We start from the raw sequence: 27,487 nt of genomic DNA on the forward strand, positions 1-27,487 counted from the left end.
TGATTTACGGTGACTTGTTACAGCAGCCAAAGGAGGCTAACACAGAGACCCAGGGACCAAGCCTTTCATTTGTGACAAGGTTGGTCAGTTGTTCTCCCCCATCTTGGGACTCCCATTTTGCCCAAGTCCTGTGGCATCATCCCTCTTTTCCTGGAGAGCAGGAGTGGACTTCAGGCGCCAGATCTTCTGCTGCCGCAGCGCCCTCGCAGCTCTTGGGAGGTGTGGGTTCTGCCTGCTGCTCTTCTGGAATGTTGAGTGCTTTGCTGTTAGTGGAAATGTCTCTTGAAATGGAAGGCAGCTCCTTAGGGGGTGGTGACAGGACCCGCAGGGGGCCTCTTGCAGCTGGGCTGAGGGCTGCATCCCTCTGTGGGTGTATTGGCTGCATGCTGGCCATGCTGACTGGTCGTTCTCGTGGGTGTGGCCTGGTGTGTGTGCAGGTGGACAAAGAGGCCAGAGAATCCTTGAGAGGCTATGCTTTCTCTCTGCTTCTGTTGGAGCCAGAGCCATCAGGGAGCCATCACCTGTCCTGGCCTGACCTGTCCTTCTGTGAGCACTGGGTTCCTTGAGCTGCCTGTCAGGCTGGGGGATACGGTGGCTGTGCTCAGGCCTGGCTTCTGCAGGCTTCTTCGTATCTTCGGAGGAGTTCCACCACTGGAACCTGTGACATGCGAGGCCTGTGGCCTGGCCCCATCTTCAGGAGGCAGCCCTGCAGCCTCCTGGGGACCAGAGCTCCTTGCCTGGATCATCACAAAACTAAGCCTTAGAATCAGGCTGCCTCAGCCTCAGCAAAGCACCTCCAGAGACTCAGACCACTTTGTAAATCTCACTGGGAGTTAATGATTGGCTTTTTACTTAGTACCAGCACTACACGCCGGCTCATTTACGGGTTTTTCTTCTAAATTGCTAATGTTTGAAGTGGAAATTTTCGAAGCTGACTGATGGCCCTGCTTCAAGATTTGCTGTCAGGCAACTTATTTATAAATAAAGCCGCTTTTCAGGGAATACTAACAAACCAACAGAGCTGCTCGCACAGGGAGACAGAGCCAAGGGAGCCAGTCCTCCACGCCGGGGACATGGACTTCTGGGTCCTTGCACCGTGCAGAGAGGTGATGATGTGGTTATTCCCATGGGTAGAGTCTACTGTTTGCAGGGGACATTTGGATCCGTGGTTTCATTTGATTTTCAGAGCAGCCCCACAGGGGTTAGTTCATATAGAGAAGGGGTCAGAAGCTCACAGAGGTTCAGGGTTGGAGGGGTCACCAGCTCTTAAGAGGAGCCCTTTGGGGTGAGGCCAAGGTGCTTGCTTTCTTGCGAGACAAAAATTCTGGTGTGCGGTTTTCCTTCTTCATCGTAATGGCCACCTCCTCCACCCCATATCCTTCTTCCCTTTGGCCACTGGTGAATTCTGATTATTTTTGGGGGGGAAAAAAATGGGACCTTGAAACTGAAGAAAACTCCCCTTTTGTTGAGATTTTTGGCCCAACATGTTAGCTCCTTGCCCTGCGTGACTTCAGAGTTTGGCAGGTGATGGGAACACACTGGTTGGAGAGCGCTGATGTGTCCAGTTTTATCCCTGCAACTTCACCGGCTGTCAGAGCCACGGCCTCTTGTCTACGGCTGCGCCAGGGAATATCTAACAGCAATTTCTTTTTTCCTTCTTCTTTCTTGTTCTGTCTGTGTCTGTGTTTGGTGGTCTTACTGTACCCGTTGTTTTATTAGAGGCAGGTTTTGTAAATGCTGATACAGTCTGTGCTCTGTGGTTGTGGTTTGTAGGGCCTTCCAGCATCTTTGCTAGTGCTCACTGCACACAGGCGCAGGAAGCAGTTGTTTGGGAATGAGCCACATGGTAGGATATCTTGGATCTCCCAGGCCAGGTGCAGAGCAGCTGCTCAGTAAACGTTGCCGAGTGAGAGGCAGTGGTGAGGATAGGCACGGGTGGGCATCCAGGGCTGCAGAGGGGTTGCCAACCAGTGAGGCAGCCAGCAAGTCCAGCTCGAGGAAGCACCACGGGGCCCAGGGTCTCTGCATAAGAAATGGCAGAGGTTTGGCTTCACTTTAACCTGTTTTGTTTCTTCTTCTAGTGAGGAGGACACACCAAGAAGGGAGGAGAGAGAGGCTGGCTGAGCCTCATGGCAGGGTGGTAAAGGAATTGATAACCCAGACAGGTTGTCCGTTCACGTGGAGTTGTTTGCATTGCTGTGACACAAACTGAAACCTTCCGAAAAGCAAGCCACACCCAGAGAGTGACTTGGGCAGGTGTGATTTGTGTGTGTATCGGGAGAGCAATACTTGCAGGGAGCAGAGCTTCCAGAAGACCAAGGTTCAGTGGAGGCAGCAAGTCAGGGCCGGGCAGAAACCCCCGGGGTATCTGGAAGTCTTAGGACGCTTTCTAGGGTGCATGGATGGGTGTGTTAAGCAGCTAGTTCCTACACATCACCGAGGAGAGGCACCTGCCCTACTGGGAGCTGTGCCTTTTCCATTGCTTCTGTTGTTTTTTTTTGAGACAGTCTCACTCTGTCACCCAGGCTGGAGTGCAGTGGCACGATCTCAGCTCACTGCAGCCTCTGCCTCCTGGGCTCAAGTGATGCTCCCACCTCACCCTCCCAATTAGTTGGGACTACAGGCAAGCACCACCATGCGTGGCTGATTTCTTAAATGTTTTGTAGGGACGGGGTCTCACTGTATTGTCCAGGCTGTTCTTGAACTCCGGACTCTAGTGATCCTCTTGCCTCAGCCTCCCAAAATGCTGAGATTACAGGTGTGAGTTACAACGCCCAGCCTCTTGTCATTAGTAAACTTTTAATTCTAGAACAGCTTTAGAGTGATAAAAAAGTTGCAAAGACTGCAGAGAATTCCCATGCTTTCCTCATTCAGTCTTCTCTCTCGTTAACATCTTACGTCATACGGTGCATCTGGCGTAACTGAGGAAGCAGCATGGGTCCATTGCTATGAACTGAACTCTGCAGTTTATTCCAGTTTCTTTAGTTTTTACCTAAAGTTACTCTTCCGTCCCAGGAGCCCATCCAGGCCACTACGTTACCTGTAGTCCTGCGTCTCCTTAGCCTCCTCTGGTCTGTGACAGTCTTTTAGCTTTCCTTGTTTTTCATGACCTTGACAGCTGTGAAGAGTACAGGTCTGGTATTTTGTGGAATGTCCCTCAATTTGGGTTTATCTGATAGCCTTCTCTTAGTTAGACTGGAGTTACGGGTTCTGGGGAGGAAAACCACAGAAGTGAAGCACCATTTTCAACATGTATCAGTGTTACGTGATAGCAACATGACTTAGCACTACTCATGTTGACCCCGATCACCTGGCTGAGGGACCATTTGCCAGTTGCTCACTGTACGATTACCCCACCTTCTTTCCATAGTCCTCCCTGGAAGGAGGTCACTGTGTGTTGTCCATGCTTAAGGAATGTGGAGTGACACTCCACTACCTTCGTTGGGGTTGGGGATAACGGTATACATGATTTGGAATATTTCTATATGGGGGACTTACCTATTCTTCCCCATTTATTTATGCAAACATTTACATCAATATGGATTTGTGGATATATAATTTATGCCTTGCTTTGTAATCCAGTGCTGTTATTTACTTTATTGCCCCAACTGTTCTGGCTTTGACGATACAAAGCTCTTTCAGGTGGCCTCCCATGTCCCCTTGAGAAATCCCTACCTTTTTGTTTATTTGAGTACAGCCTGTCAGCCCTATCTGTGGGTTCTGCATCTGTGGATTCAACCACCCTTGAATAGGAAATATTTGGGAGAAAAATAGATGGTTGTGTCTCTACCAAACAGACTTTTTGTCTTGTCATCATTCTGTAAACAATACAGTAGAACAATGATTTACATAGCATTTACATTGTACTAAGTATTATACATAATCCAGAAAGGATTTAAAATACACTGAGGAATGCACGTAGGTTATATGCACATTCTACATCCTTTTATAGGAGGGACTTGAGCATTGAGGATTATGGTATCTGCAGGGGGCCTAGAACCAATCCCCTGCAGATACCGAATGGAAACTGTACCTGTTTTAGGCACAAGATACTCAGGCTCATCTTGAATTTTTCCTACCCAGCCCTGGACTCAGCCATTTCTGCAAGGATCCTTGCCTTATTTTATTGGAGAATGGTACCCAGAAACCAAGGTCTGGACGCTGAGGGTGCTTGTTGCCACTGAGGTGGCTTCCAGGGCCTCTCAGCAGACAGAGCTGGGAAATACATGTGTATGCTCATCTGTGTATACATACGTGTCTCTCATCTTTTTTTTTTTTTTTTTTTTTTTTTTTGAGAGAAAGTCTCACTCTGTCACCAGGCAGGAGTGTGGTTGCGCACTGCAACCTCCACCTCCCGGGTTCAAGAAATTCTCCTGCCTCAGCCTCCCGAGTAGCTGGGACTACAGGTGTGTGCCACCCATGCCCGGCTAACTTTTATATTTTTAGTAGAGACAGGGTTTCACCGTGTTAGCCAGGATGGCCTCGATCTCTTGACCTTGTGATCCACCCACCTCGGCCTCCCAAAGTGCTGGGATTACAGGCGTGAGCCATTATACCTGGCCTTTTTTTTTTTTTTTTTTAAAAGACAGAGTCTCACTTTAGCTCCCAGGCTGGAGTGCAGCGGCACAGTCTTGCCTTGCTGCAACCTCTGCCTCTTATGTTCAAGGGATTCTCCTGCCTCAGCTCCTGAGTGGCTGGGATTACAGGCATGCACCACTATGCCTGGATACTTTTTGTATCCTATAGCTTTTTGAATGCATGGCCCTATCTGACGGCCAAGCCCTGGACCTAGCCTCCTGATCACTCATGGGCGCCATGTCCACGTGTCCCATAGTAGGAAAGAAAACTTGGACAGCTGACTGTGTAGACAAGAGCAGCCACAACAAAAACGACTCAGAAGGCTTAAAGGATAGTTTCCAAGTATACACAAACACAGAGAATAATCAGAGGAAATACTCTGAGAGCCTGAGGCGGGAGGATTGCTTGAGCCCACGAGTTCAAGAAAAATCTGGGCAGCATAGGGTGACCTTGTCTCTACAAAAAAAAATTAAAAAGCCAGGTGTGGTGGCACACACTAGTGGTCCCACCTCCACAGGTGGCTAAGGCGAGAGGATCACTTGAGCCTGGAAAGTTGAGGCTGCAGTGAACAATGAGCACCACTGCATCCCATCCTGGGCGACAGAGCAAGACTCTGTCTCAAAAAAAAAAAAGGAGCATCTGGGTACCTACTATCCAGTTTAAGACAGGTACAAATATAATTCAGCCTTCCATGAACACTGCCTCCCCAGCCATCCCTATGAAACACAATAAATTGAATTTACTATTTATGTTTTGGAGGTGTGTTTTATTTTTATCCTGCATGTATGTCTAAATGATATATCCCACTGTTATATTTTTCAAACTTTGGAGAAATGACATCTTAACCGTGTTCCTGCAACTTGGATTTTCATTAACTGAGATGTTTTACACGTATATATCTTCTTAGCAATCCTGAGAAAAGTGAGAGTCACTGTCTCCATTGTGCGGATAGAGAGACTGATAACGTAGGGCAATGATACGATTTTTGCTAACTTCAAGCAGCTAATGAAGATGAACTCACATTTGTATCTTCAGAGCCTGAGTCCATGCTCTTTGTATGGCACAAATGTCGAGATTCATCAGGAAAAGGAAGAAGAAGCGGGTCTTATTGGTCACTTCGTGACCCTGTTGCTCCCCTGGAGCCTGGGGGTCCTAGTGTCTCCCTTAGCCTGGAATCCCAGTCTCTACATTTTGCAGGCTCCAGGAGTTTTGATGAAATGAGGATCCATATGGCTGGTTGAGACTCCCGCCCCCTCATCACTCCCTACCAGCGTTTCTGCAGAATCCTCCTCTCCTCCTGAGCCTGGAAATATTTCGTGGCTGCCTCAAAAGTCAGCCCCTCCTTATTTTAGCACCAGATGCTGCCCCTCAGCTTCCCTCTGCCCTCCAGCAGCATTGCCTGTGATCCCTGGGACCACGGCTTTTACACTCCGCATTGAAACAACTGCCTTCCACTCCCACCGTAGGAAAGAGGACAAAGTCTCTTGCTCCCACTTGCCCCTCCTGCTGCGGGCCTATTTTGGGGCTTCGTTTTGCTGTAGAACTTCCCGAAAGGCCTGTCTGCAGTGGCTTTCTCCATTTCCTCTCTTCCCATCCTCTCTTATACCCACTCTGGTGGGACTTTTGCCCCTCACACTGACCCCTCTCCTGACAGTTTTGACCCCATCACTGTTGCCATCAAGATCTCTAAGACTCCAAGTCTGCAGATCTGTGGTCAGCTCTGTCCCGTCCCACGTGACTGGCCAGCACAGCAGCGTTTGCCATACTTGTTCCCCCAGGAAGCGCTTTCTTCCCTTGGCTTGGGGGGCATGCTGTGCTTGGGATTTTCTTCCTGTTTCGCTGGACTTTGCTCAGTCCCCTTACTGTCCTGTGAGTGTTGGAGCGTCCCTGTGGTCGTTCTGTGCTCCTCTTCTTCGCTCAGTCCACACTCCCACCATGGTTGACCTCATTCCGTCTTGTGGCCCTGAATGCCATCCTCATGCTGAAGGGTCCCACATTTATCTTTTAGCTCCAACTTCTCTCCTGACTTCCAGACTGTACACCTAGTTGCCCACCCTGCACTTCCCCTTAGAGCTCTAATGGACGTCCCCACACAGCAGGTGCCAGGCTGTCCCGGCCTGTCTCAACCCCCATCTCCCCATCTCAGTAAATGGCAGCTCCATGCTTCTGGACGCCCTGCCTTGGAGCCAGCCTTGACTCCTGTCTCTCTCAAACCCCACATGGAATCTGTTCTGGAACCTGCCCCTGGTCACACCTGCCCTCCAGCCGAGTGATGAGAGCCTGTCATCCCCTTGCTAGATTGCTGTGCCAGTTTGCTGATGGTTCCAGTTTCCACGCTGGCTCCATGCCTTCCCACCCAGGTCTGTGTCTGCTCAGCAGCTGGTTTATTGCATTCAAACTTAAATGAGATTGTTCCTCGGACCAGAGCCCTCTATTCCCCCGCCATCCCACTCAGCGTAAATGCTGGAGGCCCCTCCTCAACTGACTGTATTTCCTAAAATTCTATCCTGCAGAATCCTGCCTGGCTAATAACTTTATCGCTTTCTTTGTATTGGTTCCAACATTCTCTTCTCCAGGTGGCTTCTGCGGACTTCGGTACTGGCCCATATCCCTGTGCTTGTAACCACCTGCCTTGCACAAGCACCCCCACGTTAATTCTGTAGCTTATTGATTGATTGTTATTGGTACCCCCCTCCCCAAGACAGGAAGCCTGGGAGGGTGAGGGCTTGGTCTGCTTCCTTCAGCCCTGGGCTCCCAGGCCTGGCATCTGCTTGAAGACGGTGCTCACGGGCAGACGGCAGTAAATGCACAGTTGACACCTGCTAGTAAGGGCCTCCTGCCCGGCTGCATGCTGGCCCCTCACCTGCCTCTTGCTAGTCCTGGGCACACCTGGAGGACAGTCAGAGAATGTCTTTCCCCATTGGACCTGGCATCCTCCAACCCTGGGGACCTTTCTAAGACCTGGCTGCTTGGTGACCGTGTGCTCTGTGGATTTCTGTCCATGAGGGGCGCTCACCACCACGTGCATGTGGACATGGACCAGTAGGATTGGTTTCCTACACAGAGAGCCGGGCCAGAGGTGCAGCTGGCCCACCCTAGCCCCATCGCCTACGGTTCACCCAGTCCCCGGGCCTTTCCGATGCTGTGTGCATCTGTGTTTGTTGCAGTGAACAGAGCCTACAATTATAGGACTTTCTTAGTTTGATTTTCAACCCTGTAAAAAATAGGACGCCTCTATAGACCGCAAGCAGAAGTTTCAGGAGTGTTTCTTAAACTCATGAGAGGTGATGCGTTTTGTGTGGTCGTCGGTTTCATTTTCAAAATTCTTGTGCTGCTCCATAAATTCACTTGGCAATCTGCCTGTCGGTCCCTAGCAGTTGGTGAGCCCCAGCTTTCTCAGCCATACTTCCTTTTCTAGAGGAGAAACCTGAGCAGCAGAGACCTAGGGTCTTGCTAAGGTCACACCAGTGAATTCACCAAACAGCGAGGACTGGAACTCTGTCCTCGGATTCCATCCTGTGGCTTTTTCAGGCTTCTGTAATTAATTTTATGATTGTACCATTGTGGCTTATTGAAATTACCCCAGGAGGAACATCAGTTCTATTAAATTTTATTGTAGTTGCCCACCTGCTCTATTCAGGGAAATGCATCTTCTGTGGGATTTCTTCTGGGTAATTAAGAGAGCCTAAGAAGCCAGTTTTATAGTCATTGATTTAACCATAGATAACAATGAAGTTAAACTCAAAAGCTGGTTCCATCTGCAGGAACATATGAGTGATTTGAATTAGAAAGGGTGCTCATCAGAGCACCTCCCAGGTGCGTAGGGAGGCGTGGGGGCCTTGGTGGATTCCCCAAGGGCAGAGCCAAGGCCTTGGGCCAGGGGCACAGTTCCATTGCACTGGGGTGTGTTTGGGGCAGAACCTTGTGCTTGGAGGTAGGTGTTGGCTCTGGCCCTTGGCTGCTTGCTCCTGCAGGCACGGCGGTGGGCCTGTAGCTCAGCAGCCACAGAGGAGCTGTGAGAAATGCACAGTCTCAGGCCCCACCCTGGCTCTGCTGACTCAGAACCTGCATGTTAATGAGACTAGGGGTTTGTAGGCATGTCACAGCTGGTCCAGCTCTGGCCAGAGGACTTGGGTCTGTGGTTCCTAGTTTTTATCATCCAGCTGTCATCCTCAACAGTAGGGAGTGTGGTTGGTTACCATGTGTAGGGCAACATGCTAGGTGCTGGGGTAACAGGAGGGTGGGCAGAGCCCTCCCTGCCTTCTGGGACTCGCTGTCTCCAGGGCAGGCAGGGGCCGGCGTATGTAGCTGTACACCATGGTGTTTTACAAAGCATGAGTGCCATGGACCCTAGGGGTGCGCTAGATTCAGATGCAAGGAGGGAAAGCAGGTGGGGTGGAGTCCCAGGAGGGGGAGCTGCATGAGGAAAGGCACAGAGGCTGGGGTGCAGATGCAGTCAGGAAATAGCCAGCATCTGAATGTAGCAGTGACGGCCAGGTTTTGGGGGCTTTAAGTCCCACGTTTAGATGTTTCAACTTTATCGGTGAGTCATGGAAGCCACTATAAACTTTAAAAAAAAATTAAATACCTTTTTATTTAAAAAATTGTGTAAAGTACACATAACATAGAATTCACCTTCTTGGACCATGCTGAAGTACAGAGCTCAGTGGCATTAGGTACATTCACACTGTGAGGCATCCGTCGCCCCCATCCGCCTCCAGAACGCTCCTCATCCTGCAGAACTGAAGCACTGTCCCCATTAAACACTTACCTCCCATCCGCCTCCGCTCAGCCCCTGGCTCCCACCGTCGTACTTTCTGTCTGTGATTTTGACTCTTTCCCCGTGCCTCATATGTGTGGAATTGTACAGGATTTATATTTTGTGACTGGCATATTTCACTTACAGTGTCCTCAAGGTGCACACACGTAGCCTGCGTCAGATTCTCCTTGTTTGTTAAGGCTGCGGGATACTTCATGGTGTGAATGCACCACATTTTGTTGATCGTTCATCTGATGAAGGATGCCTGTGTTGCTTTTGCCTCTTGGCTGTTGTGAATCGTGCTGGTGTGAACATGGGGGTACAAGCTCTTTGAGTTCTTGTTTTCACTTCCTTCGAGTGTACACCCAGAAGAAGAGTCATTCCTAGATCATATGGTGATTCTATGTTCAATGTTTTCAGGTTACCATTTTCCACAGGGGCTGCACCGTTTTACACGCCCGCCCACCATGTATAAGGGTTCCAGTTTCTCCATGTCCTCACCAACACTTGTTATTTTCTGGTTTTTTGATCGTGGCCATCCTGATGGGGGTGGGGTAGCAGCCCCCTGTGGTTTGGATGGCGTTTTCCCCATGCACAGTGGTGGGGAGCACCTCTCCTGTGTGGGAGCACCGGCCCGGTGAGTAGCGGCTCTGTGGTGGGGAGATGTGTGCCGATGGCTGCGGGACAGGGTAGCGGGCAATGCTGCCCACTGTGCATCAGGTTTGCGGTGATGGGGTTGCTGCCCCTTGCACCTGCACATCAGGCCTCGCTCATGCTACTTTGGTGGCTTCTGTGGGAACACGGTATGTCCAGGATGCTGTCCCCAGGGCAGGACGAGCACCTCCTCGTTTGATGTGTTGCCTGTGCTATGCCAGGCCTGCCACGTTTGCCCTATGACTGTGTCCTGCTGCAACGGGGTTGAAGTCGGAGGAGCTGAGACAGGCGAGGGGGCATTTGAAGAATGTGTCCCTTGCTCTGGTGTCCTTGCAGAAGTGGCTAGCACTTGCACTGCCCAGTAGTATTTTGATGCTCTGGGAACATAAGAGGATTGCACTTCTCCACTTTCCCAAAGTTAGAGAAGACCATGTGCTTTGCCTCTGCCAGTGACAAGTAAGCAGAAGTGACTTGTGAGTAGAAGCTGGAAGGGACTTTCTGCGCCGTCCTTTCTCCGGTCACATCGGTCGTAGAAGCGTATGCTGAGGAGGAGGGGCCGTGATAGCAAGGTGGCTGCCGTCTGCCCTGGACTCGCAGTGGCCTTTGAGTGAGCAACACAGCCGCAGTTACTGGGCCTAGGCCCCGTGGCGTGGGAGCTGTTGGCGCAGCACAGCCCAGCCTGTCCTCACAGAACCAGAAGGAACCTGAAAAGTGTTTCTTAAAACACTTATGCACAGATAGGTGAAGATGAACGTGTAGCACTATGGGATAATTCCACATGCTTCTTAGTATCTCAGACAGTTTCAAAACTTGGTGGAGGAGCGGCACTTTCCTGTAGGTGAGTCTCTTGCTGAGGAGTTCATGATCAGCTGGTGATGGTTTCATTTTGTCTGCGACACAGAGCTCTGGCTTGTGCGTGCTGAGGCCTGTCCCTGCTGGGGCAGGGAGCTGATGAGAACTCAGGAACCCTGCAGCTCTGCCTGGCTTTAATGGCCTCTGTGTTTTCCAGCACTTATCAAATCCAGAGCTGTTTACATTCTAGGAGACAACTTCAGACACTGTGGACCTCATTATACTTCCAAAGCAGGGGAGTCATTGTTTTTAAGAATTATTCCCAACTTTTTTTTTTGACTGCAGAAATGCCTTTTTCATATCAGAAAATATCTAAGGCTTTTCCTTACTTGACTGTAGTCTTGTGTTTAGTACTGTTTTGGTCATTCAGTAACTATTCATTAAATAAATCTTCATTTTAAGTTTAACTTTCTTCTGTTGAGCTTTTCAAATATACACAAAAAAATGGAGAGAATTGTGATCCCTGCAAATTCACGTGTTGAAATCTTCAACCCCAGGACCTCAGAGAGTGTGACTTTATTTGGAGAGGGTCTTTTTTTTTTTTTTTTTTTTGGAGACAGAGTCTCGCTCTGACAACAGGCTGGAGTGCAGTGATGCAATCTCAGCTCACTGCAATCTCCATCTCTCGGTTCAAGTGATTCTTCCACTTCAGCCTCCCAAGAAGCTGGGACTATAGACAGATGCCACCACTCCCAGCTAATTTTTGTGTTTTTTTTTAGTAGAGACAGGGTTCCACCATGTTCGTCAGGATGGTCTCAATCTCTTGACATCATGATCTGCCTGCTCGGTCTCCCAAGGTGCTGGGACTGCAGGCGTCAGCCACCATGCTTGGCCGGAGAGAGGGTCTTTGAAGAGGTCATTGAGTTAAAATGATGTCACAAGATGGCTTAATGCAATCTGACTGATGTCCTTATAAGAAGAGATTCAGACACAGGCACAGAAGGCTGGCTGTGTGCACACAAGGCAGAAAGCAGCCGTGTGCGAGCCAAGGAGAGAGGCCTCCCGAGAAACCAGCCCTGCCAACACCGTGATCTCAGACTTCCAGCCACCAGAACTGGAAGAAAATAAATTTCTGTTGTTTACACCCCCTAGCCTGTGGTACTTTGTGATAGCATTCCTAGAAAACTAATGCAGCGCCCATGTGCTATTGTTGAGTGTCAGTGGTTCTAGTTTTGAAGCAATCTTCGTGGACTGCCTCTGACGCACAGGGAGCGTGGGACCTACAGCGGAGAGCTAGGCAGCCCCTGCCCTTGCTGAGCTCATGCTCTGCGGAAACTGGGAGCAATCATGAGGACGAGCTTCAGTTAACAACACTTTGAGGCTGGATGTGGGATCTTGAGCCTGTAATCCCAGCACTGTGGGAGGCCGAGGCAGGCAGATCACTTGAGCCCAGGAGTTTGAGAGCAGCCTGGGCAACATGGTGAAACCCCGTCTCTACTAAAAAGACAAAATAATTAGCAGGCGCCTATAGTCCCAGCTACTCAGGAGGCTGGGGTAGGAGAATTGCTTGAGGCTGGAGGTGGAGGTTGCAGTGAGCTGAGATTGCACCACCGCACTGCAGCCAAGGTGACAGAGAGCTTATTTCAGGGAAAATAAAAGGCGCTTTGAGGCTGAGCATAATGGCTCATGCCAGGAGTTCAGAACCAGCCTGGGTAACATAGCAAGACCCCTGTCTCCACAAAAAAAACACTAAAATTAGCTGGGCATAGTGGTGCATGCCTGTAGTCCCAGCTACTTAGGAGTCTGAGGCAGGAGGATTGCTTGAGCCTGAGAGGTTGAGGCTGCAGTGAGCTATGATCGTGCCACTGTACTCCAGTCTGGGTGACAAAGTGAGACCTTGTCTCAAAAAAAGAAAAAAAGAGCACTTTGAATTCTTGTAATCACATGACATCTGTCTGCCTTAGACACCCTCGCTGGTGGGTGGTCACACGCAATGCTGGTGGTCTGCCGGGGGTGCAGATGGGTTCTCACACCCTTCTACGTTCCCCTTTCGAAACTGAGGCTTCAGGTATGGGAAGGGTTTATGGAGTAAATGGATGAAAATGGAATGAGAATCATGGCCTGAGCAGCTTTGTCCCCATCAGAGCCAACTTATCACATGGACCAAAATTTATACCTCCCATGGGAGAGAGCCAGGCCCAGGAGGAACCAGGGTGTACCCATCATTCTTATACAATGAAGACCCAGGGATGATGAGTCACAGCGGGAAGTGATTCATTTGCCCACTGGTAAGTTCATCCGGGATTCCTTTAAATACCAAATCCCCATGTATGCTTAAAAATACCTAGTTCACTCAGAAACAGTGCTGACTAAGGAAGCCAGACACGAAAGATGACATGGGGTGTAGTTCCATGTATCGGATGTTTACAGAAAGGGCCTAATGACAGAGACGGAAAGTGGATGAGGGCTTGCTGGGGTCTGGGGTGTCAGTGAGGGCTGGCTGCGGGCAGCCATGAGGAGCCTTCAGGGTGATAAGTGTTCTAAAAGTGCGTTGTGTGGCTGAGCCACTGCTACATTCACTAGAAGTCCTCTGCGCTGATGGAGGGTGAACTGTGTGGGGTCTAAGTACAGAGTCTCACTGTATCATTTAAGCTGGAGTGCACTGGCATGATCTCGGCTCACTGTAACCTCCGCCTCCTGGATTCAGGTGATTCTTCTGCCTCAGCCTCCTTAGTAGCTGGGACTACAGGTGAACACCACCACACCTGGATAATTGTTGTAGTTTTAGTAGAGACAGGGTTTCACCCTGTTGGCCAGTCTGGTCTTGAACTCCTGACCTCATGATCCACCTGCCTCGGGCTCCCAAAGTGCTGGGATTACAGGCCTGAGCCACTGCGCCTGGCCAGGGCCTAAGTTCTATCTCAGGAAAGCTGAGGAAGCCACTCAGTTCAGCTCTGTGAAAATCAAGGGAGTCTTCATGTAGGAAGCAGGCTCTGAGCTGGATGTGAATGGCTGAGTGTCTTTGGTATGGAGAGACCGCTGCAGGGGACTCCCAACGGAGGAACAAGATCCTGGGGAAGCGGCCGGGTGGGTGACTGAGGCGAGTGGAAGGAGAAGCCTGTCACAGGTGAGGGCATTGAAGGGAACTGGAGGGACGCCCAGGGCTTCTCAACTCCGACTGCCGATTTCCAGCGGCCATTTCTAAAAACCGGTGCCTGGGCTCCACTCCTGGAGGTTTGGATTTAATCGGTCTCGGGTATAGATCCTGGATGTTAGTATTTTTAAGCATATTTTTAAATGAAGTGGTACTCTATCATTTCCTTTTCACTTCTCAGCTTGTTGCTTCTATAAAGAGATACCTCCCCTTGTCCCTTATGTGGTCACCCAGTGGGACAGTTCAGACAGAAAAAGCCGCGTGACATGTGATTCTTCATTTGCCAGTTTCAGAGATGATGAATCTGTTTCCCATGACCTTCTGAAGTTGGTTTTTAAAAATTTATTTTAAGCTATCACCATGAACTTGGGGCGGGAATGTGTTTGTTAGGTTTCAAACCATTGCAGTCATTATCCTCGTTGAAGTTCACTGTGGCCATTGGTAGCGTCTTTAGCTTGGCCTCTGAGACCATTTGACCTGCTTCTAGTCATCTTTGATAATTTCCTTATCTTTAAAAAATTATATATATTTTTTAATAATAAAGATGGGTTTTGGCTGGGCATGGTGGCTCACACCTGTAATCCCGGCACTTTCGGAGGCCGAGGAGGGAGGATCACGAGGTCAGGAGATTGAGACCATCCTGGCCAACATGGTGAAACCCCGTCTCTACTAAAAGTACAAAAGTTAGCTGGGTGTGGTGATGTGCGCTTGTAGTCACAGCTACTTGGGAGGCTGAGGCAGGGGAATCGCTTGAACCCGGGAGGTGGAGGTTAAAGTGAGCCGAGATCACAGCACTGTACTCCAGCCTGGCGACAGAGCAAGATTCCATCTCAAAAACAAACAAACAAACAAATAATAATAATAAAGATGGGTTTTGCCAAATTCTCAGACTGGTCTCAAACTCCTGGGCTCAAGCCATCTGCCCACCTCGGCCTCTCAGAATGCTGGGATTATATAGTGTGAGCCACCATGCCCAGCCTAACTTCCTTGCCTTTTAAGAGTGAAGCAATTTTATTTCTCATCCCTCTTCCACTAACTTGTGAAATATGTGTTAATTTATTATTCTTTTAGGTTGTCCTAGAGAGTGTGTTCTGCAGACTCATTAGATGGTAGCGATGATGGTCTTCTTTAGTACTTTAACCACTTCCTGGACAAGGCATATAGATATCGGTATGGTGTGGAAGGCAGCTACACTCGCCAACACGCCACCCGCACAGAGATCTGTATGTTTTGAAAGCTGCCAGGAGACCTTGGTGGCAATCCAAGGCTGAAAACTCTGGGTGGGGCACTGGGTGGGTGGCAGGTACACTGAGGACTTGACGGGGCGCTGTGGGAGAGAGGACCAGACCTAAAGCCTGTGAAAAAGGCTGGGTGTGGGTTTTTTAGTTGCTTATCAGGTTCATATTTTAAAGAATATTTTTCTAATTCTGTTAGTTCGTTTGGTCGTTTGGTCTGGCCTGATGTGGGATATAGCATTTTCAATGTACAGTATAGATCTTCCTAGAGTTGGGAAGGAGGCATGCCCTTTTGTCAGAGATGCTTCTGTTACTCAGGTGCTTTAGGAAAGGAAAGTCATGCAGCCCAGGCCCGACGGGGCATCGTTGAAGATTCTCAGCAGGTGAGTGGCCTTCCCTGTGTCCCACACATTGCCTGAAGAATGAGAAGTGGAAGACTGATGAGAACCTTCCAGATGGGTGCTCCAAGCCACACAGCTGGCAGGTGCCAGAGTCGGGATTTGAACTCAGCTGTGACTCACTTCTGTTACCAGCAGAAGCGGGTGAGAAAGCCGGCCACAGTCCAGAAAACAGGGGCTGTGACCAAGGTCTCGTGGACAGCATAATCCAACAAATAGGCTTGCTTTAGAATATAAAGCTCAAGGAATTTGGGGGAGTTGATAGACTCTTTTTTTACTTTTTATTTTGAAATATTTTTAGATTCACAGGAAACTGCAAAGAAATATTCAAGAAGGTCCTGAACACCCTTCACTTAGTCCCACCTCAGTGTTGACACTATGCATAACTAGTACCATAGTTAAAGCAGGAAATCCACAGCAGTGTAGTCGGCAGAACCTATTCAGGCTCCAGCAGTTATAATGTGTGTGTGTGTGTGCGCGTGTGCGTGCATGTGTGTGTCCAGTCGTGTGTGCAACTTCATGTAACCACCACCATAATCAAGATACTGAATTGTATCGTCAGTGAAGGCCTGCCTCATGCTACCCCACTGCAGCCACACGCTGCCCCACTGCAGCCACACGCTGCCCCTCTTCCATCATTCCCATCCCACCTCAACCACTGGAGGACATTTGGGGTTTCCTGTTTGGGGCTGTTACAAACCCAAAGCTGCTCTATAAACATTCACTTACAGGTTTCTGCGTGAAAACAAGTTTTTATTCCTCTAGGGTCAGTTATCTACAATTGCTGGATTGTATGGTAAATTTGTTTTTAGTTTGAAAGGAACTGCCACCCTCTTTTCCAGCGTGGCTCTTCCGTTTTATATTCCCGTTAGCAACGAATGACCCGTTTCTCCACATCCTTGCCAGCATGTGGTGTTCTCACCGTTTTTGTTTTAGCTATTCTCACAGGTGTGTGGTGATACCTAGTTGTGGTTTACATGGCATTTTTCTCATGTCTAATCATGCTGGGCATCTTTTCATGTGAGTATTTGCCATCTGAGTATCCTTGCGGGTGAAATGTGTGTTCATTACTTTTGCTCATTTCTAATTAGATTTTCTTTTTTTTTTTTCTGTTGAGTTTTGAGGGCTCTTTATATATTCTAGATACAAGTCCTTTGTTAGCTACGTGGTTTACAAATAATTTCTCCCAGACCACAATTTTTTTTCTGTTGTCTTGACCTTTGACAGAATGAAAGTTTTTCATTTTGATGAGATCCAACTTTTATCAAGTTTTTTCCTTTTGTGGAGATGGTGTTTGGTGTGTGTCTAGGAACTCTTTGCCTGATCATTAGGGTGCCAAAGTTCTTTCCTTTGATTTTTTTTTCTACATGTTTTATGGTTTTATATTTAAGTCCTTGATTTATTTTGAATTAGTTTTTGTAGAAGGTGTGAAACTTACGTCAGATTTCTTTCTTCTTTTTTTGCCTGTGGTTGTGCAAATAGTCTAGCACCATTTATTGAAAAGGCTGTCTCTCCTCCATGGAATTCCTTTTGCTCCTTGTGAGAAATCAGCTGGGCGTATTCGTAGAGATCATTATTTCCTGGGCTGTCTACTCTGTTCCCTTTGATCTCTGTGCCTCTCCCTTTGCCTATACCACTGTTTTGATCACGCTGTCTTTGTAGGAAGCCTTAATGTCAGGAAGGGTGATTTCTCCCATTTTCTTCTTTTTCAAAGTTATTTGGCTCTTGTCAAGCTTTTCTTCTTCTAATAAATTTTGGGATAAGTTTGTCTACATCTACAAAATAGCAGGACTTTTGTTAGGCCTATCAATCAATTTAGGCAGAATTGACGTTTGAACCATGTTGAATGTTCCACTCCATGAATACGTCTCTTCAGTGTTTAGATTTTTGATTTCCTTCCTCGTCATTTTGTAGTTTTTATTTTACAGATCCTGTACATGTTTTGTTAGATATATTCATATGTATCTTCTTACTATCTTTGGAGCAACTTTAAATGGTGTCGCAGTTAACAGTCTTGATTTCCACTTCTTTGTTATTAGTGTATAGATATGCAATCAGTTTTTGAATGTTGATCTTACACCCTGAAGCCTTACTGAACTCTGTATTTTCCCCTCATCACTGTCTGAGCTGCATCCCACCAATTTGGCATATTGTGTTGTCATTTTGGTGCAATTCTATGTAGTTTGAAATTTCCCTTGAGATTCCCACTTTGACCTATAGATTACTTAGAAGTGTGTTGGTTAATTTCCAAGTATTTGAAGATTTTCTTGTAGTTTTTTTTTTTTTTTTTCTCTTTTTTTTTTAGTTGGAGTCCATTTTGGTCAACATATTTTGCATGATTTTAATTTTTTAAAATTTATTATGGCTTCTTTGTGACCCAGGATAGGGTCGGTCTGAGTGTATGTTCTGTGGACAATTGAAAAGGATGTGAATTCTGCAATTGTTGGGTCGAGTGTCCTATAAGTATCAATTCCATCTTTTCAGTGGATGGTGGTGCCCACTTCTGTATCCTTGCTGATTTTCTGTCTCTCTTTGTCGTTTGCTGAGAGTGGGTATTGATGTCCCCAACTACTGTTGTACGTACATTTGTCTGTTTTTCTCCTTGGCAAGAATTTGTTTTTGCTGGATAAATTTTGAGGCACTGTTGTCTGGTGGGTATGCATTTAGAATTTCTGTATGTTCTTGGTAGGTGGGGCATTATTATAAAATATTCCTTGTGTTTATTAATTTTCTTTACTCAGAAGTCTACTTGGATATTAATATAGCCACTTTTGCTTTCTTGTGATTGTTGTTTGCATGCCGTATCTTTTCCCACTTTTACTTTCAGCCTACCAATGTTCTATTTGAAGTGAACTTCTTGTAGCTAGCATGTAGGTTATTATTATTATTATTTTTTTTTTTACCCATTCTGTCAATTTCTTTTATTTGATATAGTTAGACCATTTATATTTAAAATAATTATTGACTTGTTAGGGTTTAGGCCCGCATTTTATGATTTTTTTTCCTTCTTTCTCATTCCTCTGTTTCTTTTTGCCTTGCCTTCCTGGGTGACAAACTTTTATTTGAGAGTCCCACATTTCCTTATTTGTACTGTGTTTGAATGGATGGCTTTTGTATAGTGTTCATATTTTTAAAATATTATTATTATTTGAGATGGAGTTTTGCTCTTGTTGCCCAGGCTGGAGTGCAGTGGCGTGATCTCAGCTCACCTCAACTCCACCTCCTGGGTTCAAGCGATTCTCCTGCCTCAGCCTCTCAAGTAGTTGGGATTACAGGCATGTGCTATCATGCCAGGCTAATTTTTTGCATTTTTGGTAGAGATGGGGTTTCTGTATGTTGGTCAGGCTGGTTTTGAACTCCTGACCTCAGGTGATCCGCCTGCCTTGGCCTCCCCAAGTGGTGGGATTATAGGCTTGAGCCAAGTATACTGTTCTTTATGGTTGCTGTAAATACTGTGTCAGCCTACTGAGGTCAGAGTTTTACCACTTTTGACCCTTTACTCTCACCACTTTTTAAATATAATTGTCTTAAATATTTCCTCTATGTCCACTGAGTACCTTATCGTGTGACGTCATAACTTTTGCTTCAAATTAAAGTTGATTAAAGAACCTCATGAGGTGAAGGACAGCCCTAGTCTTCTCTTATTTTCTCTTTCTGTTTGGAGACCTTCCTCTAGCCATTCTTTAAAGGTGGGTCTGCTGATAATACATTTTTCAGCTTCTCTTCTTCTGAGAATATCTTTATTTCTCCTTCATTTTCTTTTTTTTTGGTAGCAACTTTATTGAGTCATAATTCACATACCATGTAATTCACACCTTTAAAGTGTACAGTGTTCAGTGGTTTTTAGTGCATTCACAGAGTTTTGAATCATAACTGCAATCTAATGTAATAAAATTGTAAGTCTGACTTTTTGCATACGGTAGAGGGGAGGGGAAGGAAAAGTAGTCTATACCATCTTACTCTGGATCTAGAAGCTGATAGTCTTCAAGTGTTACAAATTGCAGGTTCCTCTCTCCATCCCCTTCTTTATTTTTTAAAATGTATTTTAAGTTATTTATTTATTTATTTTTCAAACTGTATCCAGCTTTATTAAAGATACTTTCCGTAAACAATCATGGTATTTCAGGCAGAACATGGGCAGACGGTCGTTAACAGTATACAACAACTTTCAAACTCCCTTCTTTGATGGACTACCAAAAATCAGAAAGCCACTCTAAAACCCACTGAAGTCTTCATCTGATGCTCTGAACAGGGAAAGTTTAGAGGGAGGGTTGACATTTCACATTTAGCATGTTGTTTAACAACTTTTCATGAGCTGACCCTGACTTTCAGGAAGTGAAATGAAAATGGCAGAATTTATCTGAAGATCCACAATCTAGAAATGGAACCACTGCTCTTTTGACAGGTGCCATCTCAGTGGCATCACTGGCAAATCCAGATTGCCTGACACACTGGTAACCAATGACTGGGGTCAGGTCCCAGCAGATGTCTGGGCTTAGGGGAGTTAAGTATATGCTGAAAGGGAGGAGAGGAAATAAAAAGGAATTTGTTTTTCTATATCACAGGGCTTTTGTGTGCCACGGTGGCCATGTGTGTCAAAGTCAGGGAATCCCTGTCCCTGGGAGCCAAGAGGAGGTCTCTCAAAACTAGAAGGAAAAGATGTTTTCCCCCATCAATCCAACTTTGGAGACATTCTATCAGTGACATGTGCCCCTTCCACCAAAACAACAATGAAGGGTTCTGTGTGCTAACAACCTAGCTTAAAAAATAATTCTATTTAAAAACAGCAAGTAAAGAAATATTTGAAATCCTGAAATATTTGGAAAGTAAATAAAAAAAAAAAAAAAAAGTAAAACACACTTCTGCATTTTTATAAAACTTGATAAAAAGTAATATTTCAAACTATACAGTCACCAGAACTACACAGTTATCAAAAATGCACTTCCCTCGGCATCTCCAGCCCCTTCGGCTTTCTGTGCCTGGTCTGTTTTGGCGTCTCCATTTTCTGCAGGGTTTTCCCCTTCCTTGCCAGCATCAGCTTTTCCTTTTTTCCCTTTGGGTACCTTCTCTCCCTTCTTTGCAGGGTCCTTTTTAGGCTTGGGCTCTGGCTTTGGAGGAGCAGGTTTAGCAGAGAACCTCGCAGATCTTCTCGTGGTTCGTCCTTCACCTTGGCGTTATCTCCTTTAACGACGCCTTCCGCCTTTCTCTTGGGCATGGTGGTGACGGCGGCGGGACGTGGGTGCTGGGCGCAGCGGTGCATGGGCTTTGGTCGGTCCGGGGGTCGTCCTCGCCTCCTCTTCCTCACACTGCTCCAAGTTTTTATGCTTAATTGTGGTGAGAGATACATACTAATGTATCATCTTAAGCATTGTTGAAGTGTACAGTTCAGTGACATTAAGTACAATCATGTTGTTGTCCAGCTGTCACCACCATTCATCTCCAGAATGTTTCCATCTTCCCAAAATTGAACCTTTGTACTCATTAACCAATAACTGTCCATTCTTCTCTTCCCACATCCCCCGGCCAGCACCATTCTGCTTTCTGGCTGTGAATTTTACTGTTCTAGGTACCTCACATAAGTGGAATCCTAGGATATTTTTTTGGGTGACTGACTTCTTTCCTTTAGCATAATGTTCTCACAATGTTGTAGCCAGTGTCAGAATTTCCTTCCCTGTGAAGGATGAATAATATTCCACCCTGTGTGTAGAGACCACATTCATCCAGGATGGACACTTGGGTTGTTTCTGCCTTTTGGGGACTGTGAATAATGTTGCTGTGAGCATGTGTGTACAAATCATCTCTCTGAGATAGACCCTGCTTTGAATTCTTCTGGGTGTGTACCCAGAAGTAGGATTGCTGAATGATGTGGAAATTTATGTGTTTGATTTTTTTGAGGAACTGTTTGTCCTGTTCGTCCTGTCTCTTCCTCATAAATACCTGTTGAAGACTTCGGGACGTTTGACCAGTGGAATGTCTCCCATCTTATTTTGGATGGGTGTACTCCTGGGAAGTTCAGTGTGTCTCTTTGCCCTCTCTCTCCTGTACACTAGCAGCTGGATCCAGCACGTTCTCTGGACTTGGTTCCGTCTCTTTGGCAGGATTAGAGGAACCACATATCCTGCTTCCTCTGCAGGACTAGAGGAAGAACTGTGTGTGTTCACCCATCTTTCTGTGATCTCGCAGCTGTTGATGTCAGTGCCTGTTTTGAGTGACACAGTGTCTCCTCCAAATTCATTTGTTGAAGTCTTAAGCTCCAGCATCTCAGAATCTGCCCTTATTTGGAGAAGTGGTCTTCACAGAGCTTATCAAGGCAAAATGAGGTTATTAGGGTAGATCCTATTCCAGTATGCCCAATGTGCTTCTAAGAAGAGGAAATGCAGAAACAGACACATGCAGAGGGAGTATGGGAAGATGTGGTAACTCCATGTGAACATAAAGACAGCTGTCTCTTGTCCTTCATTCTTGAAAGCTTTGCTGGACAGGAAATCCTTGCGTGTCTTCAATAGACTACTCTATTTTTTTCTGGAGGTTGTCAAAAAGTCTAAGGGCCAGGCACAGTGGCTTACCCCTGTAAAGCCAGCACTTTGGGAAGCCAAGGCAGAAGGCTCATTGGAGCCAGGAGTTTGAGATCAGCCTGGGCAACATAGGGAGACCCTGTCTACAAAAACCTTACCCTTTCATTTCGAATAAAAATGAGATAGCTTGGAATTCTGTGTGGGCTCTCAGCCTAGAGATACAAGGACACACAGAGTGTTTTGAAACGTGCCCCTCCCTGATCAGCAGGTGTCCCGCCGTGTCACACATGACTGTCAGTTCCAGACACCTCGGCCCTGCAGAAAGGGCTTTGGCAAGGTGTCCAGCGTCGGAGGTGGCCTCCAGGATGCTCACTGCCTGAGGGTCCTGTTGCTCCCAGGACTGGTGAGGAGACTGAGGATTGAAGGGGCCAAAAGCAGACAAAATTCTGTGCGGGGGCTGACTGGCAGATTTGGGTCTGAATCATTTCCTGGTTCCTGGAATATTCCCACTTAGGTGCCGAAGCCAGAATTGGAGGGAGCGTGGCGCCTACTCATGGAGCCTGCCAAGGTGCTGCCAGCTGCTCGCAGGCCAGGCCGGGCAGGCAGAGCCTCCTCGCTGCCTGCTGGCTTTGTAATTCATAAGTTTCAGACACGCATTCCAGCCTTCACTGCTTGTTGAAGGTGATACCTCATTTTTGGGCTGGAAAACTTGGACGCGTGTCTGTTCTCGTAGTTTCCTTTATGTTCCAGAATAATATTAAACCCTTCCCATCATGCTGCAAAAACCAGATAGTGCAGCACCCACCCCATGGCCCGAAACCACTGCAGGTGCGCGTACCAGGGGTTCTGAAAGGAATACAGAGACGAGTGGTTTCTGAATCCTGACTGTTTTATTATGTATTATTATAGATTATATTATTCTAAATTATAAAATAAAACATGTTAGTATACATTGACTTATACAATGTGAAATATTATACATTATATAGCGTAATGTATGATATAATGTATGATATATACTACATAATAATTTATAACATACTATAATTATTATAATAAAAATAATTGGCCAGGCACAGTGGCTCATGCCTGTCATCCCAGCCCCTTGGGAGGCTGAGGCAAGGGGATTGCTTGAGGTTAGGAGTCTGAGACCAGCTTGGGGCAACATAGTGAGATCCTGCCTTTCTGAAAAAAAAAAAAAAAATTAACAATAGTAATTTGTTATTATTCCTATGACTCTTGTTTTCTTTTTTGAGATGGAGTGTCAGTCTTGTTGCCCAGGCTGGAGTGCAATGGCACGATCTCGGCTTACCGTAACCTCCGCCTCATGGGTTCAAGCGATTCTCCTGCCTCAGCGCCCTGAGTAGCTGGGATTACAGGCATGTGCCACCACGCCCGGCTACGTTTTTATATTTTTAGTGGAGACAGGGTTTCTCCATCTTTGTCAGGCTGGTCTTGAACTCCCAACCTCAGGTGATCTGCCTGCCTCGGCCTCCCAAAGTGCTGGGATTGCAGGCGTGAGCCACCATGCTCGGCCTCCTATGACTATTTTTAAAGGACAATTTTGGAAACACACTTTACTTTTTCTGTGTAGCAAAGAGTTACATCTTGTCACCTGAAAGTGTCCTGGAAAATCCGTGCTAGTGTCTTGTAGTTCTAACAGTCACCAGGAAGGCTGCTTTGAGAAAATTTCATATGATATGAGGGGGAAAAAAAAAAAGCAACAACAAGAAAAAACCAAGCCCAAGGCTGGGGTTAAGTAGCTGAAGGAGGAAAGGGAGTCCCAGCCCGTCAGTCTCAGGCCACTCTTCGCTGTGCACACAGACACCACTGGGTCCCCTCTGAGTTACCAGGCAAATGCACGTCATCAGCTGCTGTGCCTTGATGTCTCCTAATCGACGTACAATCCCCTCAGACCACGCCTGACACCCGGGACATGGACACCAGGGCAATAATCCGCATGCCCATTTCACTCTCACCATGTCAACTGCGTTTTCTATTTTAATTTCATGTCACTTTTCTTCAACAAGTAATTATCTTGGGGTTTTATAAAAAACAAAAAAACCTGTGATTTCTTAGTCTATTTATAATGGTTAAGAAGTTGTTATTTGATTTCTTTTCTGCCTGTGCTTGCAATTATTTTTTAATCACGATTGGATATAGGGGATCCCTCTAAGCGAATGGCACTCACCAAATTAGAATCTCTCCATATATCCCCCTGAAAAACATAGTTAATCAGGAGGAAAATATAGTTGCCCATAGTCCATGATTATAGCACATCTGGGGGACAACGAATGTGGCAAACCTGTTTCCTCCCAAGACCAGGAGACAGGGTTTAAGGGCCAGGCCAGAGCCCCGAGCCATCAGTACCAGGCAGAAGAGAGTGCACCAGGGGCCGGGCCCACCCTCACTGGGGAGATACTAAGGGACTTGTGAAATGTGAGCCAGCGTTGGCTTTTGAGGGGATAAAAGAGAGGGTCTTGGAAAGTGCATGGGATGGGAGATTCTGCTCCTGGGAGATGTTTCCTGGAGGTTTGGTGTGAAAGGGAAGAGAAGAATTAGCTGAAAATAAGGAACTTAGTAAAACAACAAATCATCCCCCAAAGAAGGGCTCCCTAAGGGCAGGGGGAGGTGGAAGAGGGGGAAAATCTCTCTTCCTAAAGAAACTGTACTTTAGAGAAGCAAGAGAAGAGTGCACAGCTGAGCCACGTTCCTCAGCAAACCGCACGGCTCTTTCCCTCCCTGCTGACTCCACTCATCAGCTTGTGGAGTGTAAGTCAATTAATATAAACCTAAGCACCTAGCATCCATGCAATATAACCATAAGAAAAGAAATAGAAAATGTGTAACAAAATACTGGCCACGAAAACAGCCAGGGAGTAAAACAGCACAAATGAAATGTAATTAATAGGCAATTGCAAATGTGAAAAAACACCATGAGCCAGCTCTTCATAAGATGAGACTGGGAAAGTGGATAAACAACGGGAGGTATGAAAAGAGAGCTAATTAAGGAAGAAAATGAAGAAAAGCCGAAGATAATCTCTGAAATTAGTAGTAAATGATAAGGTGCCCCAAAGGGATAGTAGTTACAACCGAAAGCACAGTAAGGATAGAAATGAAGGAAATAGAAAAAATCAAAACCAAAGTGTCTGTTGAAAAGAGATCCAATTTACCTGTAACTGGTGACCCTGAAGAACCAAAGGCAATGGAACAGAACTAAAAATTTAAAACTGGAAGTCAAGAAAACGTTCCTAAAATAAAATAAGACCCAAATGTACATGGAAATATAGTCCACTGCCATTCTGGGAATGGTCGACTCAAGACTTAACGTTCTATAAAGACTAAATTCTAAAGATAAAGAGACTATCAGCAGGGCGTCCAGGCAGAAGGACCAAGTTATTTACAAAGGAAATTTACAGTGATTTACAAAGTTACAAGTTAGTTACAAAGTCTGGTATCAGACTTGTAACAGCAACATTGAAAGCAAGACAGCAGTGGGACAACACTTTTAAGAAACTCAAGGAAAGAAAACACGAGTGAAGGATTTTATGCCCAGTGAATGGTTCTTTAAGTGATTCAGGAACAAAAATATTGTGCCAACCAGGCGCACTTAAAGAATCTTCTGAAATTAGTGATATGTCAGGGGCTGGATGGTGGAAATGGTCTGTCCTGGCTGCAGGCAATGAGAAGTTTCATCATCTGTTGATAATTCAAAAACAATAATAAAACGGACTAAAAGTTGGTCTGCTTTTTATTGTCACTGTGATCCAACGCTTTTAAACAATGTCAGCCAAAAAATACTCCTTCTAAACAAAATCTGTTGTTGGTCTAATTTCTAAGCAATTTTTCTTATTACAATTGCATTTTAATGATATGTGTAAACCTCAAATTACCATATTTGTATCACTTATAGGCCTGGGTAATTTTCTGTATTTTTAGTAGGGCTGGGGTTTCACTATATTAGCCAGAATGGTCTGGATCTCCCAACCTCATGATCTACCTGCCTCGGCCTCCCAAAGTGCTGGGATTACAGGCATGAGCCACAGCGTCCGGCCTAGACCATCTTAAATACTCAAAGAAATGCAAAAACAAACACTGAATAAACATTGAATGAACACTGTATAAACATTGAATAAACATTGTATTCTACATGGCAATTAATTTGGAGAACTCCAAGCATGCACTCAGCCCCTGATATCTGCAGACCGAGGTACACATGTTCATTTTATTTTATTTTTTTGAGACAGAGTCTCATTCTGTCACCAAGCTGGAGTGCAGTGGCCTGATCCGGGCTCACTGAAATCTCTGCTTCCTAGGTTGAAGCAGTTCCCCCACCACAGCTTCCCAAGTAGCTGAGACTACAGGTGCACACCACCATGCCCGGCTAACTTTTTGTATTTTAGTAGAGACAGGGTTTTGCCATGTTGGCCAGGATGGTCTCTATCTCCTGACCTCGTGATCCGCCCACCTCGGCCTCCCAAAGTGCTGGGATTACAGGCTTCAGCCACCACCCCGTGTTTATTTTGAGAGGAAGTTTGTAGCAATCCAGAATCATGCAAACTCCACGGAGGCCCCCTCCTGCGGCCCTGTGCATTCCTCTGTTTGGTAGCAGATTAGGAATGACCAGTGATAGCACAGTAGGTAAAGACAAACAGAACTTGGATGTCTTCAAATCTGTCATTCTGTGTGAACAATAGGGGTTTTTAGTGGTATGTAAAATTTGAAGAGTAAACAGAGCACAGATGGTGAGATCGGATAGTTTTGTTTGATTAGCGCAACTTTTAGTTGACACGTGAAATATTTTGCTGAATATGAGCTGTACCATTAAGACTGAAATTTATCTTTTAAAATGGTTCGTGGTTTTTATAATTACAGATCCGATTAAGGAAATAGTGATTATTACTGGTTATTATGTGATAATTCCTGAAAATACTGTTGTCACATAGAGGATGGAGGTGTTAAAAATTAGCCACATTATATATGCCACATAGCAGGGGACAGGCCTCATCCCATGCAAAGATGATGCGAGGCAACTTTGGTGAAAGCACTGGTAGTATTTTTACATTTAAAAAAGTATTTTAAAATGCTGAAAAAAATTGTGTATGTATAACTGAAAGAAAGGGATAAATATGGAGGAATGGCTGTAAATGTTATATATTCTGACAAAATAGAAAAAATGAACAAAAATAATAGCTGGAGTAGGAAGAGAAAAAGAGGAACAGAGAATTAGGTCATTGATTGCCCTGCAGGTGAGAAAGTGGTAACATTGTTTGATATATAAGAATGACCACTGAAACAAAAAATACAGACCTTTTTTTTTTTTTTTTTTTTTTTTTTTTTTTTTTTTTTTTTTTTTTTTTTTTTTTTTTTTTTTTTTTTTTTTTTTTTTTTTTTTTTTTTTT

General features: G+C 45.9%; 1 protein-coding gene and 1 pseudogene across 5 annotated transcripts in view; one reads left to right on the forward strand and one right to left on the reverse strand.

The window, feature by feature from the left end:
- The window catches only part of APBA2 (amyloid beta precursor protein binding family A member 2), a 212,391-nt gene that overhangs the window by 61,864 nt on the left and 123,040 nt on the right, over positions 1-27,487 (forward strand). The window lies entirely within an intron of this gene.
- Positions 20,438-21,571, reverse strand: LOC108296360 (annotated as a pseudogene).

Source organism: Cebus imitator, unplaced genomic scaffold, assembly GCF_001604975.1.
Source record: "Cebus imitator isolate Cc_AM_T3 unplaced genomic scaffold, Cebus_imitator-1.0 Scaffold706, whole genome shotgun sequence".
In the NCBI taxonomy this organism is placed as follows: Eukaryota; Metazoa; Chordata; class Mammalia; order Primates; family Cebidae; genus Cebus; species Cebus imitator.